The following is a 15,037-nucleotide window of genomic DNA, read 5'->3' on the forward strand; positions in this document are numbered from 1 at the left end:
CCACAACACCCGGCTGTTTTTTGGTTGCAGCCATCATTGTTGTTTGGCGGGTCCGGGCTGGATTCGAACCCGCCAGCTGAGGTGTATGTGGCTGGCACCTTAGCCGGTTGAGCCATAGGCGCCGAGCCTCAAATTCCAACTTATAAGAGGAATATATATTGACTAGGTCTGTTCAATGCATACTAAAAATGAACAACTCAATAAAAATGAATGACACTCAAGCTCTCACACTCAGGAACTCAATTTCTAGTCCAAAGTTAACAAGAAACCAGTGTGGTTCCAGGGTCAGCTAAGGTGTTTACGTCCATTTCACTTTGTGTCAGAAATCCAATTAGTTTGTGCAGAATACTCTCCCTCTAGGGAAAAAGCCATTCTTTTGTTTGTTTGTTTTCTTGAGACCGAGTTTCACTCTGTTGCTCTGGGTAGAGTGCTGTGGTATCATCCTAGATCGAGCAACCTTAAACTCCTGAGCTCGAGCAACGCTCTCGCCTCAGCCTCCCAAATAGCTGGTGCTACAAGCATGTGCCACCAAATAGGACTAGTTGTTGTTTGTTTGTTTTTTCTTCCTATTTTTAAGAGAGATAGGGTCTCACTTTTGCTCAGTCTGGTCTCCAATTCCTGAGTTCAGGCAATCTACCCACCTGGGCCTCCCGGAGTGCTAGGATTATAGACGTGAGTCACTGCATCTGGCCCATCCCTCCTCATTCTTTGACATGCTCTGTGCCCTGAAAGACTAATTTCTATAGCCTGCTCTATTTTGGCCCCCTTGCTTTCGATTTCTGATTATATTTGCTCAATAGGTGGCAGCAATAGAGAATGAGAAGGCTTGAGGAAGAAGAAGATTAGGTAATGATTCTCCCTGCTTCTTCCCTGGGGACTACAGCTTTGGTGGTAGTCAGAGCTTCTGTTTCTTAAGATTTTCTCTCACAGCTATGACTCTCACCAGGTTCTGCCAACAGCCCTTCTTTCCTTCTAGGATTCATGGTTCTACTAGTTCTCTTAACTCTGCCCACATTTATAAAAAGTTCCTTACATTTAAGGTTCTCTAAGTCCCTTTGAGTATGGCATCTATTTCCTGCCAGAATCTAGATATAGGATTATAGGGGAATATTATTGTCAAATGATTATTAATTGAATACCCCAAAATTTTCATGCATTTTTTTTTCATAAATTCTACCTACCAAATAATGTTAGGAATATGTAAGATATAATGTTAGTTATATCTTCCTATAAGCAAAGATATACAAAGATACTAATGTTTCATATATCTTCTAATTTTGTGAGATCAAACCTATGATAAATAAAATTCTACCAACCTACTGAGGTCATTTTGATTTTAAGTAAGATTCAATACCTGATAACAGCATCTTTTCATAAGATACCTAAAGTAAGTTTTCACATCTTCATATTTGTTAAAAAGTGACATGGAAGGAAGCTAAAAATACTTATATAAACTGATAAAGAAAAAACCTTTCTGAAAAATCATATAAGCACAAATCACTTAATGAAGCCCATTAGTTCTAAGAAAACTATAGAAACTGGTCTGAATTCAATGCAAAATGAATTTGGAGCAGTCATGGAGATTTGGCTTAGACTCAATTTCTAGTCCAAAGTTAACAAGAAACCAGTGTGGTTCCAAGGTCAGCTAAGGTTGTTTACGTCCATTTCATTTTGTGTCAGAAATGCAATTAGTTTCATGTACAAATAAAGTTTATCCTACACCCAGATGAAGGAAAAAAACACATAACTAACATGCTGAAATAGCTCCCAAATGAAACCAGGGTCTTTCAGGGTAATGCAAGACAACCTGTCTGGGTTTAGAACTGAACTTCTGCCATAAGCCTAGACTTACAATGACCTTGAGGAAAAGCATTAAGTTTCATTGGTACTGTTTCTCTTTAAGAAGCCATCGCATTCTTATGTCCTTCTTTAATTATTCCAAATTATTCAAGCAGATGATATATTCTAGTATATTTTCTAAATGGTGCTGAAATCTAAAATTTATAGTAATTCACTTTCAAACTTTACTTTCTTTTTTTTTTTTGAGACAGAGCCTCAAGCTGTCCCCCTGGGTAGAGTGCCGTGGCATTACAGCTCACAGCAACCTCCAACTCCTGGGCTCAAGCGAGTCTCCTGCCTCTGCCTCCCAAGTAGCTGGGACCACAGGCGCCCGCCACAACGCCCGGCTATTTTTTGGTTGCAGCCGGCATTGTTGTTTGGCAGGTCCAGGCTGTGGATTCGAACCCGCCACCTTAGGTGTACATGGCTGGCGCCTTAGCCGGTTGAGCTATAGGAGCCGAGCCCAAACTTTACTTTTTAAAACCCCAAAGTGGTGATGATAAGAAAAGCAGGTATAAAATTTTATTAAATGCTAAATAACACGGAATATAAATATGTATACTCAAAATAAACTAATAGTCACCTCATTATGATTTATATGTGATTCCAAGTATATCAACTGAAATGAATTCAGCAGTACTATATATAAAAGCACACATAATATTCCACTGGTCTTCTAGGATATAAATGTATGTGTGTGGGTAGTATGAAAAAAAGAGCGATAATCTTGTACATAGAAAATAAATATGGGCCAGGTACAGTGGCTCATTCATGCCTGTAATCCTAGCACTCTGGGAGGCTGAGGAAGGTGGATTGCCTGAGCTCACAGGTTCAAAATCAGCCTGAGCATGAGCAAGATCCCGTCTCTAAAAATAGCTGGGTATTGTGGCTGTCGATTATACTTCCAGCTACTTGGGAAGCAGAGACAAGAGAATCACTTGAGTCTAAGAGTTTGAGGCTACTGTGACCTAGTGCTGTGACAGCACTCTACAAGGGCAACGAAGTGAGACTCTATATATATATAGATTCTATATATATATAGACTCATATATATATGATACTCTATATATATATATAGAGAGAGAGAGAGAGAAACAGAAGAATTTTGGAATTCTTCTGTTTTCTGGAAAAGATTCTGGGTAATTATGATAAACTATATATGAATTACTCTTCTACAATATTTCCATAGGTCTTTGAATTTTATAAAATGTTCCTAAATCATTTTTATAAGTTCTATTTTGTAGCTTCTGTATATTTTAATCAAGTACCATTACTAATACAAATTCACAAATGAAAAAAAGCATAGCCAAGAAGTCAGAGATAAGACTTCAGAATTTTGAAAGTTGTACACAGAACAGCACAGTCCACTGACATGAATTATGTTCTCACATGAAGCCTGGGAAACTAAGTCTATAAAAACATTATCTGACAAAATAAAAGGAGAAAATCCAGGATCAATAGTTGAGTACACAGAAAGAATGCTAATTCTAAGAGAAGCTGAAAATAGCTTCTTTAACCTTGAGTATAAAGACATAAAAGCAATTCCCACACTTGGATATTCTACAAATGGACTAAATAAATGATCTGACAGTAAGCCATATGCAATTTTTATATTTTGAATTTCTACATTACACAAATATTTCATCAAGGCATTCATTTGATCATTTCCTTTCTTCTGTTCTCTAATTGTATCACATTGTACCTTTCTACAGAATTAGAAAATACCTTAGTACTTTCCATTTCCTTCATATTTTCTTGGTTTTATTGAGGCCTAGTACTAAGTTTGACTAAAATCAGACTTACTACTTTGTTTCAGTTAATCAGCCTCATTATTTTTCAGTCATCTCATTATTTTTCAGAACTGGTCACTAGCAAAAGATAATGAACTGCAAACCAACACCATTTGCATTTTGACTTACAAATTATTCTTTTACTTTTCTCTCATTCAAGGATTATAATACTATTAAGATAATAAAAACACTGAGAAATTCAACATTCATTCCAAATAGCCTTTCTTCCAAATGAAGGTAGGTAATACAGGAGATACGCACATCTCATTATGGTTTGTTGAAAAACACAAATAATTTAGAAGAGACAGAAACTGTAGAATAATTTATTGGTTCTTAAAACAGATAAGAATAATCGAGTTATAGAAAACAAATTCCTGGCCTATTAAAAAATTAAATTTTAACTATTCAAATTTATTTGGGCCATTAAAATTCTACTATAGGCTCCTTTTGTTTAAAGCATCCTTATATATAAATATTGTAACAGTTTATATATTGAACCACAATTTTATATACCAAATTTTTATTTCCTCTAAAAAAAAAAAAATACAAGCAGTGGTAACACTTGAATTTTAGGAGACAATATGAAAAGAAATTGGGAACAAGAAAGCTGACTAAAGATGCCTGACACTGGTCCTCCTGACAAGAAAGGACCAAGGTAACAAACAGCTAGGCTTCTACTGTACTGTCAAAGGAAGAGCACTGGGCTGTAGCAAGATAAGTACAGAGGTTCCTATGGTGCTAGGAAGCACAGAAGGGCAGTGTGGAGATACTCTGCTTCTGCAGCCCTGTTTTGCCTATCCAGACTGGCCAGGAGTCAGAAGGGACTTCCCTTTGCGGGGGAAAAGGTACGCTGAAGAACGCCACCAGACCCCACTGGCACGGCAAATACCTTCAATCCTCACTACAGGAAAATCCCATTGTCCTCATAAACCCTGAGCCCAAGAATTCAGGCAGGTGCACTGCTCCAAATTAAGAGCACAAGATAAGCACTCCCCACCTATTACCCTCATCTTAGGAGCCAAGATCCTAGGACAGTGCTAGTTTGAGACCTGAACCACCTCTGGATTACGCTCTGCTCTGAGGACCAGTAACCATGGTACTTCTGCAGTCCTGGGACTTCTCTTTATTCCAGCAGGCCCACCCAGGTAGTTGTAATGCCAAGACTCTGGCTGCTCTGAGTCTGGGCCCAGGATTGGCTCTGCACAGCAGCAAAACTGACCCCTGCCACCTACACTTCTGGGTGAAAAAATAGTCTGGCAGACCCACACAGGGTGGAGCTGCACATTGATCAGGAGAGGCTGCCAAGCCACCAAGCAGCTGACAAATTCCCAGGCCAAAGAGTAGCTACTTGCCCATGTCAAGGGCTTGAGAATTCAGCAGGCCTACTCCCTTGGGCGTGTGCAATTGCCCTATGTTCATGTCCAGAACCTGACTTACAGCCTGCTGGGCTTGCACTTGGTGAATATACACCCAAGCCAGTGAAGCAGCTATACACTCATGGTCCCAGGTAGAGTAACAGCCCAGGAAGCCAGACCCCAAGGTGGGTGACACACTGTGTGCACATATGTGCCCTTAGTCTGAGAAACAGCCTGATAAGCCCATCCTTGGCAAAGCCATGCAACCACTGCCACAAATTCTTACAGCCTAGGTAACTGGTATAGTTGCAAACATCACTAGCATGCTTTACAACTAAAGAAACTGCATGAGACTATACTATTGCATCCACCTAGAACCAAAGTCAATATACCCTACCCAGTTGAAAACTTAGACTCATCTATAGAAGTATTTTCCTATAAAACCTCTACTCCATAAAATTGGAAGAGGTGACTATTCACCAGATGCAAAAAAATCAACATAGAGACATATCAAACAAGAAAATAAAGGAAACATGACATCTCCAAATAAACATAATAATTCTCCAGTAACAGACCCCAATCATAAGGAAATATATGAAATGTCAGAAAAAGAATTCAAAATAATACGCTTAAGAAAACTCAATAAGGCTTGGTGCCTATAGCTCAGAGGCTAGGGTGCCAGCCACATACACTGAAGCTGGCAGGTTTGAATCCATCCCAGGCCTGCCAAATAACAATGACAACTACAATAAAAAATAGCTAGGTGGGCACCTGTAATCCCAGCTACTTGGGATGCTGAAGCAAGAGAATCGCTTAAGCCTAAGAGTTTGAGGTTGTTGTGAGCTGTAATGCCACAGTACTCTACCCAGGATGACAAAGTGAGACACTGTTTCAAAAAAAGAAAAAAGAAAAGCAAGCTCAATGAAATACAAAAAAATGGATGGTGCCTATGGCTCAAAGGAGTAGGGTGCCGGCCCCATATACCAGAGGTGGTGGGTTCAAACCCAGCCCTGACCAAAAACCTCAAAAAAAAAAAAAAGAAATACAAGAAAATACAGATAGACAATTCAAGAAAATAATTCAATATTTTAATAAGAAATGCAATAAAGAGATAGACATCATAAAAAAGAACCAAACAGAAATCTTAGAACTAAAGAATTCAATGAATGAAATACAAAGTACAATTGAGAGTTTCAACAACAGACTAGACTAAACAGAAGAAAGAATTTCTGAACTTAAACAAAGGTCTTTGAACTAATTCAAGCAGACCAAAAAAAAAAAAAAAAAATTAACAAAGCCTATAGAATTTATTAGACATCATTAAACAAATAACCTAGCATAAATTTAACCAAAGACCAAAGTAGTAAAAGGTCTACATGAGAAAACTATAAAGTAATAATAAAAGAAATTAAAGAGGACACATACAAAAATGGAAAGATAGCCCATGCTCATGGACTGAAAGAATTAATATTGTTAAATTAATTTTGTTAAAATGTGTATACTACCCAAAGTGATCTACCAATTCACTGGAATCCCTATCAAAATATCAATGACATTCTTCATAGAAATTGAAAAAAAATCCTAAAATTCATATAGAACCACAAAATGATCCTGAATAATTAAGCAATCCTAAGCAAAAAGAATATAACTGGAGGCATCGCACTACCTATTTCAAATTATACTACAAAGCTATAGTAAACAAAACAGTATGGTACTGGCATAAAAACAGACACATGACCAATGGAACAAAACAGAGAACACAGAAATAAATCCATGTCTATAGCCAATATATATATATATCTGGTGGTGGGGAGACAGGGTCTCACTCTTGCACCTAGGATGGAGTGCAGTGGGTCATCATAGCTCACTGCAACTTCAAACTCCTGCACTCAAGGAATCCTCTAGTCTCAGCCTTCTGAGTAGCTAAAACTATAGGCATGCATCACAAGGCATATTTTTCTATTTTTTTTTCTTTTGTAGAGACAGCATTCCATTACATAATAGCTCAGGCTGGTCATCTCGGCCTCATAAAGTGCTAGGATTATAAAGTGTTAGGCATAAACCACTGTGCCAGGCCTATAGGCAACTAATTTTTGACAGAAGCACCAAGAATATTCATTGGAAAAACGGCAGTGTCTTCAATAAATGGTGCTGGGAAAACTGGACATTCATATACAGAAGGATGAAATAGACCTTCACCTCTCATTCTATATAAAAATCACCTCAAAATGGATTAAAGACCTAAATGTAAGACCTGAACCTATAAAATGTAAGACCTTACTAGAAGAAAACATAGGGAAATGCTTCAGGACATTGGTCAGGGAAAAGATTTTATGAATAAGATCTCAAAAGCACAGGAACAAAAGCAAAAATAAACAAATGGGATTATATCAAATTACAAAGCTTCTGCACAATAAAGAAAAAAATCAACAAAGTGAAAAGGCAACTTACAGAATGGGAGAAAATATTTGCAAACTATTCATCCAACATGGGATTAATATCCAGACTATACAAGGAACTCAAACCTCTCTACAGCAAAAAAAATTAAATTAAATTTTTAAAAATGGGCAAATGATCTGAACAAACATTTCTCAAAAGAAGACATACATATACATGGCCAACAAATACATGAAAAAATCCCCAATTGCCAGGGAAATGTAAATGAAAACTACAATGGGGTATGATCTCACCCTAGTTAGGAAGGCTATTATCAAACAGACAAAAAAAATAACATACACTGGTTCACTGCCTGTAGCTCAAGCGGCTAAAGCGCCAGCCACATACACCAGAGCTGGAAGGTTCAAATCCAGCCCAGACCCACCAAACAATAACAACTACAACCAAAAAAAAAATAGCCAGGCATTGCAACAGTCACCTATAATCCTAGCTACTTAGGAGGCTGAGGCAAGAGAATCGCTTAAGCTCAGGAGTTGGAGGTTGTTGTGAGCTGTGATGTCACAGACAGCACTCTACCCAGGGCAACAGCTTGAGGCTCTGTCTCAAAAAAAACAAACTGTCTAAAAAAAAAAAAAAAAAAAAAATGCTGGTGAGGATGCAGAGAAAAGGGAACTCTTACACACTGTTGGTGGGAATATAAACTAGTACAGCTGCGTGGATGTGCCTCAAAAACTACAAATAGAACTACCACAAAATCCAGCATTCCTACTAGGAAAGGAAATCAGTACACCAGAGAGACATCTACACTCTCAAGTTAATGCAACATTGTTCACAATAGCCAACATATGGAATCAACTCAAGTACCTAACAACAGATGAATGGATAAAGGAAATGTGGCATATATCCACAACAAAATACTATTCAATCATTAAAAAAATAAAATCCTGTTATTTGTAGCAATATGGATGTAACTGGAAGACATAATATCAAGTGAAATAAACCAGGCACAGAAGACAAATACCACATGTTTTCACTCATATGTAAAAGCAAAAAAAAAAAAAATTGATCTTGTAGAAGTAAAAAGTACAACAGAGGTTACTAGAGGCTTGGAAGAACAGCAGGAAGGAGGAGATAGGGAAAGATCTGTTAAAGATAGAAAATTACAACTAGGTAGGAGGAATAAGTTCTAGGCACAGGTGTCCAACCTGTGCACATGGTTATTATTTGAGGACTGTTTTGTTATTTGTGGTGTCAGATATTGCAAAAAGAATGCAGGGACCTTTTCTTTTGCTCATCAGCTGCAGTTAGGGTTTGTGTATTTAACATGTGGCCCAAAGCAACTCTTATTTTTCCAGTTTGTGGCAGAGAAAAAAAACTGGTTGGACAACCCTCTGAATAGTACTCTATATCACTGTCGGATGACTATAGGTTTTTGTTTTGGGGTTTTTTTTTTTTTTTTTGAGAAAGAGTCTCACTTTGTTGCCCTTGGAAGAGTGCCATGGCATCATAGCTAACAGCAACATCAAACTGTTGATCTGAAGTGATCCTCTTGCCTCAGCCTCTGAAGTAGCTGGAACTATAGGCACCTGACACAATGCCCAGCTACTTTTAGAGATGAGGGTCTCCCTCTTGTTTAGGCTGGTCTTGAACTCCTGAACTTAAGTGATCCACCGCCTTGGTCTCACGGAGTGCTAGGATTACAGGTATGAACCACTGGGCCCAGCCTTAATTTTTTTTTTTTTTCCAGACAGAGTCTCACTTTGTGGCCCTGGGTAGAGTGCTGTGGTGTCATAGCTCACTACAACCTCAAACTCAGGTTCAAGTGATCCTCTTGCCTCAGCCTTCCAAGTAGCTGGACTACAGGCGCCTACTACAATGATTGGCTAGTTTTGTTTTTTTTTTTTTTTTCAAGAGAGAGAGATGGGGTCTCACTCTTGCTTAGGCTGGTCTTGAACTCCTGAGCTCAAGCAATCCACCAGCCTCAGCCTCCCAGAGTGTTAGGATTATAGGCATGAGCCACCACACCTGGCCTGACTATAGTTAATAACACATATTTTCAAACAGCTAAAAGGAGGATATTGAATATTCCCAACACAAAAAAATGATAAATGTGAGATGATATATATGCTAATTATCTTGATCTGATCACTACACAATGTATATATCAAAATATCACTATATAGCCCATGAATATGTATAATTATTATGTCAATAAAAATATTTTTAAAGAAGCCTTACATGTTATCTCCTACTCTTTACCCCTTATTTTGCATTTATGTGAGCTTTTTATACTGAAGGTGTCATTACTTATGTTTGGCCAATGTGGATGGGGGAATAGGAAAGAATGGGAGAGGGCAGCAATCCTTGCTACAGAGGTGGGCAAAACTGAAAATCAACAGCCTCAAGACCTAAATGAATGAAAGTAAAAGCTGCTTTTCCTCTTCCCTTATCATACCATTCCCCAAAGATAAATAACTATAAAAATTTATAGGAAAACTGAAAATCATAAGCAAGCCATAACTGATACCCAAAGAACAGAAATCTGATAAAAGATGGATTAGAATAAAAATATTTCTTGGCACGTATGTAATTACATATTATATACATGGCTACAGAATTTAACAGTCAGTTTTCTAGCCTTTTCATGTAGTATTAAAGGACATTTTAAGAATCAATCTAGTTCAAATTCTACTACCTACAGACTTCTATCACAGCACCATAACACTTAAACTGTTCCTTTACCAGACTGAAGACTCTTGAAAGCAGTGAAGTGACTCACTGGGCTTTTTATTCTTTATACTTACCATAGTACTTAACACATAGTAGATGCTCAATAAATGTTGCATACATGAATGAATTAACCATTAGATGCTTAGGTTCTTTTTATAAAATATCCCCCAAGTGACAGTTCAGTTTATACTTGAACATTTCATAGATCAGGTGTGGTGGCTCATGCCTGTAATCATAGCACTCTGGGAAGCCAAGACAGGTAGTTTGCCCTGAGCTCACAGGTTTGAGACCAGCCCGAGCAAGAACAAGACCGCTTCTCTAAAACAAAAAAGCAGGGCATTGTGGCGGGTGCCTGTGGTCCCAGCTACTTGGGAGGCTGATGCAAGAGAATCACTTGAGCCCAAGAGTTGGAGGTTGCTGTGAGCCATAACACTGCAGCACTCTACCAAGGGTGACAAAGTGAGACTCTGTTTCAAAAAAAAAAACAAAACACTTTACAAATGGGCTTTTCTTACTTCCCAAGGCAGTCCAGCCAATCTCTGGTCTTTCTGGTTGTCCATAGGTTGAATTACACTATCAAATGTAAGTTCAGAGACATGACCTCTTAGAAAAAAACTTTTCTATGGTTATTATGACCAGATTTTTCTGAACACAAATAGGAATTTATGGTCAGACAGAGGACATTTGGCTACTCCTCTGCCAATGTACATACATTCAACTTTCCTACAAAATCCATTTTAAGAAATTAATCAAGTGGTGACAATCAAAGCAAAAAGTCTTCATTTTTTCACATTATTAAAGCATACATCTATTAATACATATTTGGATCATTTTTTATTTCAACTCCATGAGTTTTCACACAGACACTCTAATTTATATTAATACAAGAGATCCAAACAGGTAGAACACATCTCCCTAAGAAAGCCAGAAGGAGCTACTATTTCTTTTCTTTTTTTTTTTTTTTTGAAGACAGAGCCTCAAGCTATCCCACTGGGTAGAGTACCGTAGCACCACAGCTCACAGCAACCTCCAACTCCTGGGCTCAAGCAAGTCTCCTGCCTCAGCCTCCCAAGTAGCTGGGACCACAGGCACCCACCACAATGCCCGGCTATTTTTTTGGTTGCAGCCATCATTGTTGTTTTGGCAGGGCCGGGCTGGATTCAAACCCACCACCTTAGGTGTATGTGGCTGGCGCCTTAGCCGCTTAAGCCACAGGCGCCAAGCCGGAGCTACTATTTCAAATAAATTATAGTGCTGACTCTCCAATCCTCACAGAAATTCTCACAGTTCAGGACCTCATATTTGCCTGCACTTCTGTCAAAGCCTCTTGACTGGCTGCTGTTCCAGTCCATTCTTTGCTATTCTGCTGTCAAAGAACATGTTACTTCTCCGCCTCAGTGGTGGCATGGTTTTTTGATCCACATCCCACACAACTCAGCATGGCAGGCAAGGCCCTTTATAGCCCATCTTCAACCTCTTTCTTTAGTCTAACATTTCTCAATCACATTTACATGCCTTGATCTCTGGTGCTTCAAGCCTCTGGGCCTTTGCACATGCTGTTCTTTTGCCTAACACTCTCACATCTTCCTTCAGCAAACTGAATCATTATTCAAAGTCTACTTATTTTTGAAGCATTCCTTAACCTTCCCAGAAAGATTAATTTTTCTTTTCCCCCTAATTATGAAAGTAAATCACCATCAGTGTAACAAAAAAAATTTTAAAAATAAAGTTCAGAAAGCAAAGATGCCCCAAATTACACTTCTCAGTCCTAGATTTGTTTTTGTTTTGTTTTGTTTTTAAAGTGACAGAGTCTCACTTTATCGCCCTTGGTAGAGTGCTGTGCCATCACAGCTCACAGCAACCTCCAAGTCCTGAGCTTAGGCTATTCTCTTGCTTCAGCCTCCTGAGTAGCTGGGACTACAGGGGAGGCCTGCCACAATGTCCAGGTATTTTTTTGTTGCAGTTTAGCTGGGATTGGGTTTGAACCCGCCACCCTCGGTATATGGGGCTGGTGCCCTGCCCACTGAGCCACAGGTGCTGCTCTAAGTCCTAGATTTGTTTGTGTCCTCATTGCCATACACAGCCTCATTACAGTCACTTCAGGTTGTTTATGGTAACTGATTAGATTCAGGCTTTAAGTGCCAACTGGTCAGGTTGGTGCTGACTTTTTTTTAGCACAAGCCTATAATTTAGCAGACACTTAACAAGCTTGAAGAAAAATGAAGAGAACAGAATTAAGGCAAAGCAATTAATTGGTGTTGATACTACTATAAACACAGTCAGAGAAATTCTCTCAGTAGATACTGGCTAACAGCCAGATTATAAAAAATTCTGCTACTCTCTTTTGTTTGGTCCTGTTCACTCTAGTCCATTATTCATACCTCCTTTCCTCTTCTGTATCTCTAAGAAATAGGAAAGTAATGTGAAGAAAATCCTTCACTATGTCTACAACATCTCACTGTAAGGGACAGAAGATTGGTGTGAGGTATGTTTCCTGTATGAGGGGCAGAACCCCTAGTCCACCAGCCATCTGATTCTTCAGGGGTCATCTCCCTGTCCTGAACCTTGGTGCAGAACAGAGCAAAAAGATAATATTCTCTTTGCTTGCTCCATGGAGTTGCTGTTAAGATCAGATATGGAAAAATGATAGCCAGCTTCTAAAATGGTCCTCAGTGGCCAGGAACGGTGACTCACACCTGTAATTCCAGCACTCTGAGAGGCCAAGGTGGGTAGATTGCTTGAGCTCAAGAATCTGAGAGCAGCCTGAGCAAGAGTGATAGCCAGTCTCTACTAAAAATAGAAAAATTAGCCAGGCATCACGGTGGGTGCCTGTAGTCCCAGATATTCAAGAGTCTGAGGCAAGAAGATCACTTGAGGAGCTGGAGGTTGCTGTGAGCTGTGACGCCACAGCACTCTACCAAGGGTGATAAAGTGAGACCCTATCTCTAAAAAAAAAAAAAAATTACTTGAGGCCAACAGTTTGAGGTTGCTGAGCTATGATGACATCATCGTACTCTACCCAGGGCAACAAAGTGAAAATTATTTTCTGTCTCAAAAATAATAGACAAATAAGCAAATATAATATGACACAACACAATACAATATAACACAATAATCCCAAATGACCTCCACCTTTTGGGACTCATCCTTGTGGTAGCCTCTCTTACAATTTACAGAGCTGGTACTTTTGATTGAGTGACCAAAAGAATATGGCAGAAGTGATGGTGTGCCCTTCCAGGATTAGGTTATAAAGGACTGTGCCTTCTATCTCTCCATCTCTATTCCTCTGTCTCTTCTCTCCTCACTCGAAAGCCAGGCGTTAAGTATGGAGAGCCACGAATGGCAAGGAACTGAAGCCTCTGGCCAGCAGCAGTGAGGAACTAAGGCCTGCCAATAGCCATATGAGTGAGCCTGGAAGTAGAACTTCTCATCTTAGTCAAAACTTAAGATGATTGCAACTCTGGTTGACAGCTTGACAACATCATGAGAGATCACAAACCAGAACCACTGAACTAAGCCACTCCTGCATTTCTAACCCTCAGAAACTGTATGAAATAAGGACTGTTGTTTAAAGCTATTAAATTGGGGATAATTTTTTTATATACCAATAGATAACACATAGATGGTATTATTTGTCCCCAGTCACATTATACTGTTTCTTTTTTTTTTTTTTTTTTTTTGCAACAGAGCCTTAAGCTGTCACCCTGGGTAGAGTGCCAAGACATCACAGCTCACAGCAACCTCCACCTCCTGGGCTCAAGCGATTCTCTTACCTCTGCCTCCCAACTAGCTGGGACTACAGGCAGCTGCCACAACACTTGACTATTTTTTGGTTGCAGCCATCATCATTTGGCAGGCCGGGGCTGGATTTGAACCTGCCAGCTCAGGTGTATGTGGCTGACGCCTTAGCTGCTTGAGCCATAGGCACCAAGCTGCACTTTATACCATTTCTAACGGTAATATTAAAATGAAGCACTGGCTTTCTAAAGCACTGTCTAGAAAGAGACAAAATGGTACAATCTGCCTCTCTATTCTACAAGGAGTAATTCTTCTGTATCTGCAACATCACTATTCAAAAGTCCATCCTTCTCCCTGCCAACGATGACTACCCAACATCACATAAAACTGATCACGTTCTTTCCTACAGTTACTATCGTTCTGGATCACTAAAGATTTTTTTGGAAACAGTTCAAGTTGTTGTATTTTCTTTTTCTTCTGTATACTTTTTCATTAATGCCAGTTTAATTTTGTCTCTCCATTTGCTAATCAAAATGTAATTTAATTATTTCCTCTGTAAACTAAAACTTAGTCTTATCTTACTGTCTGTAAAGACATGTAGTTCTGCATCTTTTTTTAAAGAAAGAATTTCTATGACAATGACAATGAATATATGAGAGGGGGAAGATAAAACAAATACATTCAACTGCTAACAATTGGTAACCACAGGGAGAAGCTATATAGTGTCCATTGTCCTACTCTTGTAACTTTTTCATAGTTTTAAGTTTTTTCAAAATAAAAAATAGAGGGAGGCACTTGTGGCTCAGTAAGTAGGGCACTGGCCCCATATACTGAGGATGGTGGGTTCAAATCTGGCCCCGGCCATACTGCAACAAAAAATAGCAGCCTCCCTCTACTCGGGAGGCTGAGGCAAGAGGACTGCCTAAGCTAAGGTGACCAGACATCCCACTTTTGAAGGGACAGTCCCAATTTTTAGCAATTTGTCCTGCGTCCCGCGGCATTTTAAAAAAAGTCCCCATTTTTGAAAAGAACGCATGACAAGGGAAAGGTGGAGAATGGGAAGGGAATATATGGTCTTCAGCTGCTGAAAAGATTAATGTAACTCCATTTGGGAATGAAGAGGTTAATGTAACTCCATTTGGGAATGAAGAGGTTAATGTAACTCCATTTGGGAATGAAGAGGTTAAT

At 39.0% G+C, this 15,037-nt stretch overlaps 1 protein-coding gene across 1 annotated transcript in view; it reads right to left on the minus strand.

Moving 5' to 3' along the window:
* TTBK2 (tau tubulin kinase 2) overlaps positions 1-15,037 on the minus strand; it is a 155,250-nt gene that overhangs the window by 34,150 nt on the left and 106,063 nt on the right. The gene's annotated exons all lie outside the window — the stretch shown is intronic.

This window comes from Otolemur garnettii, unplaced genomic scaffold, assembly GCF_000181295.1.
Source record: "Otolemur garnettii isolate 467f Iridium unplaced genomic scaffold, OtoGar3 scaffold00050, whole genome shotgun sequence".
Lineage (NCBI taxonomy): Eukaryota > Metazoa > Chordata > Mammalia > Primates > Galagidae > Otolemur > Otolemur garnettii.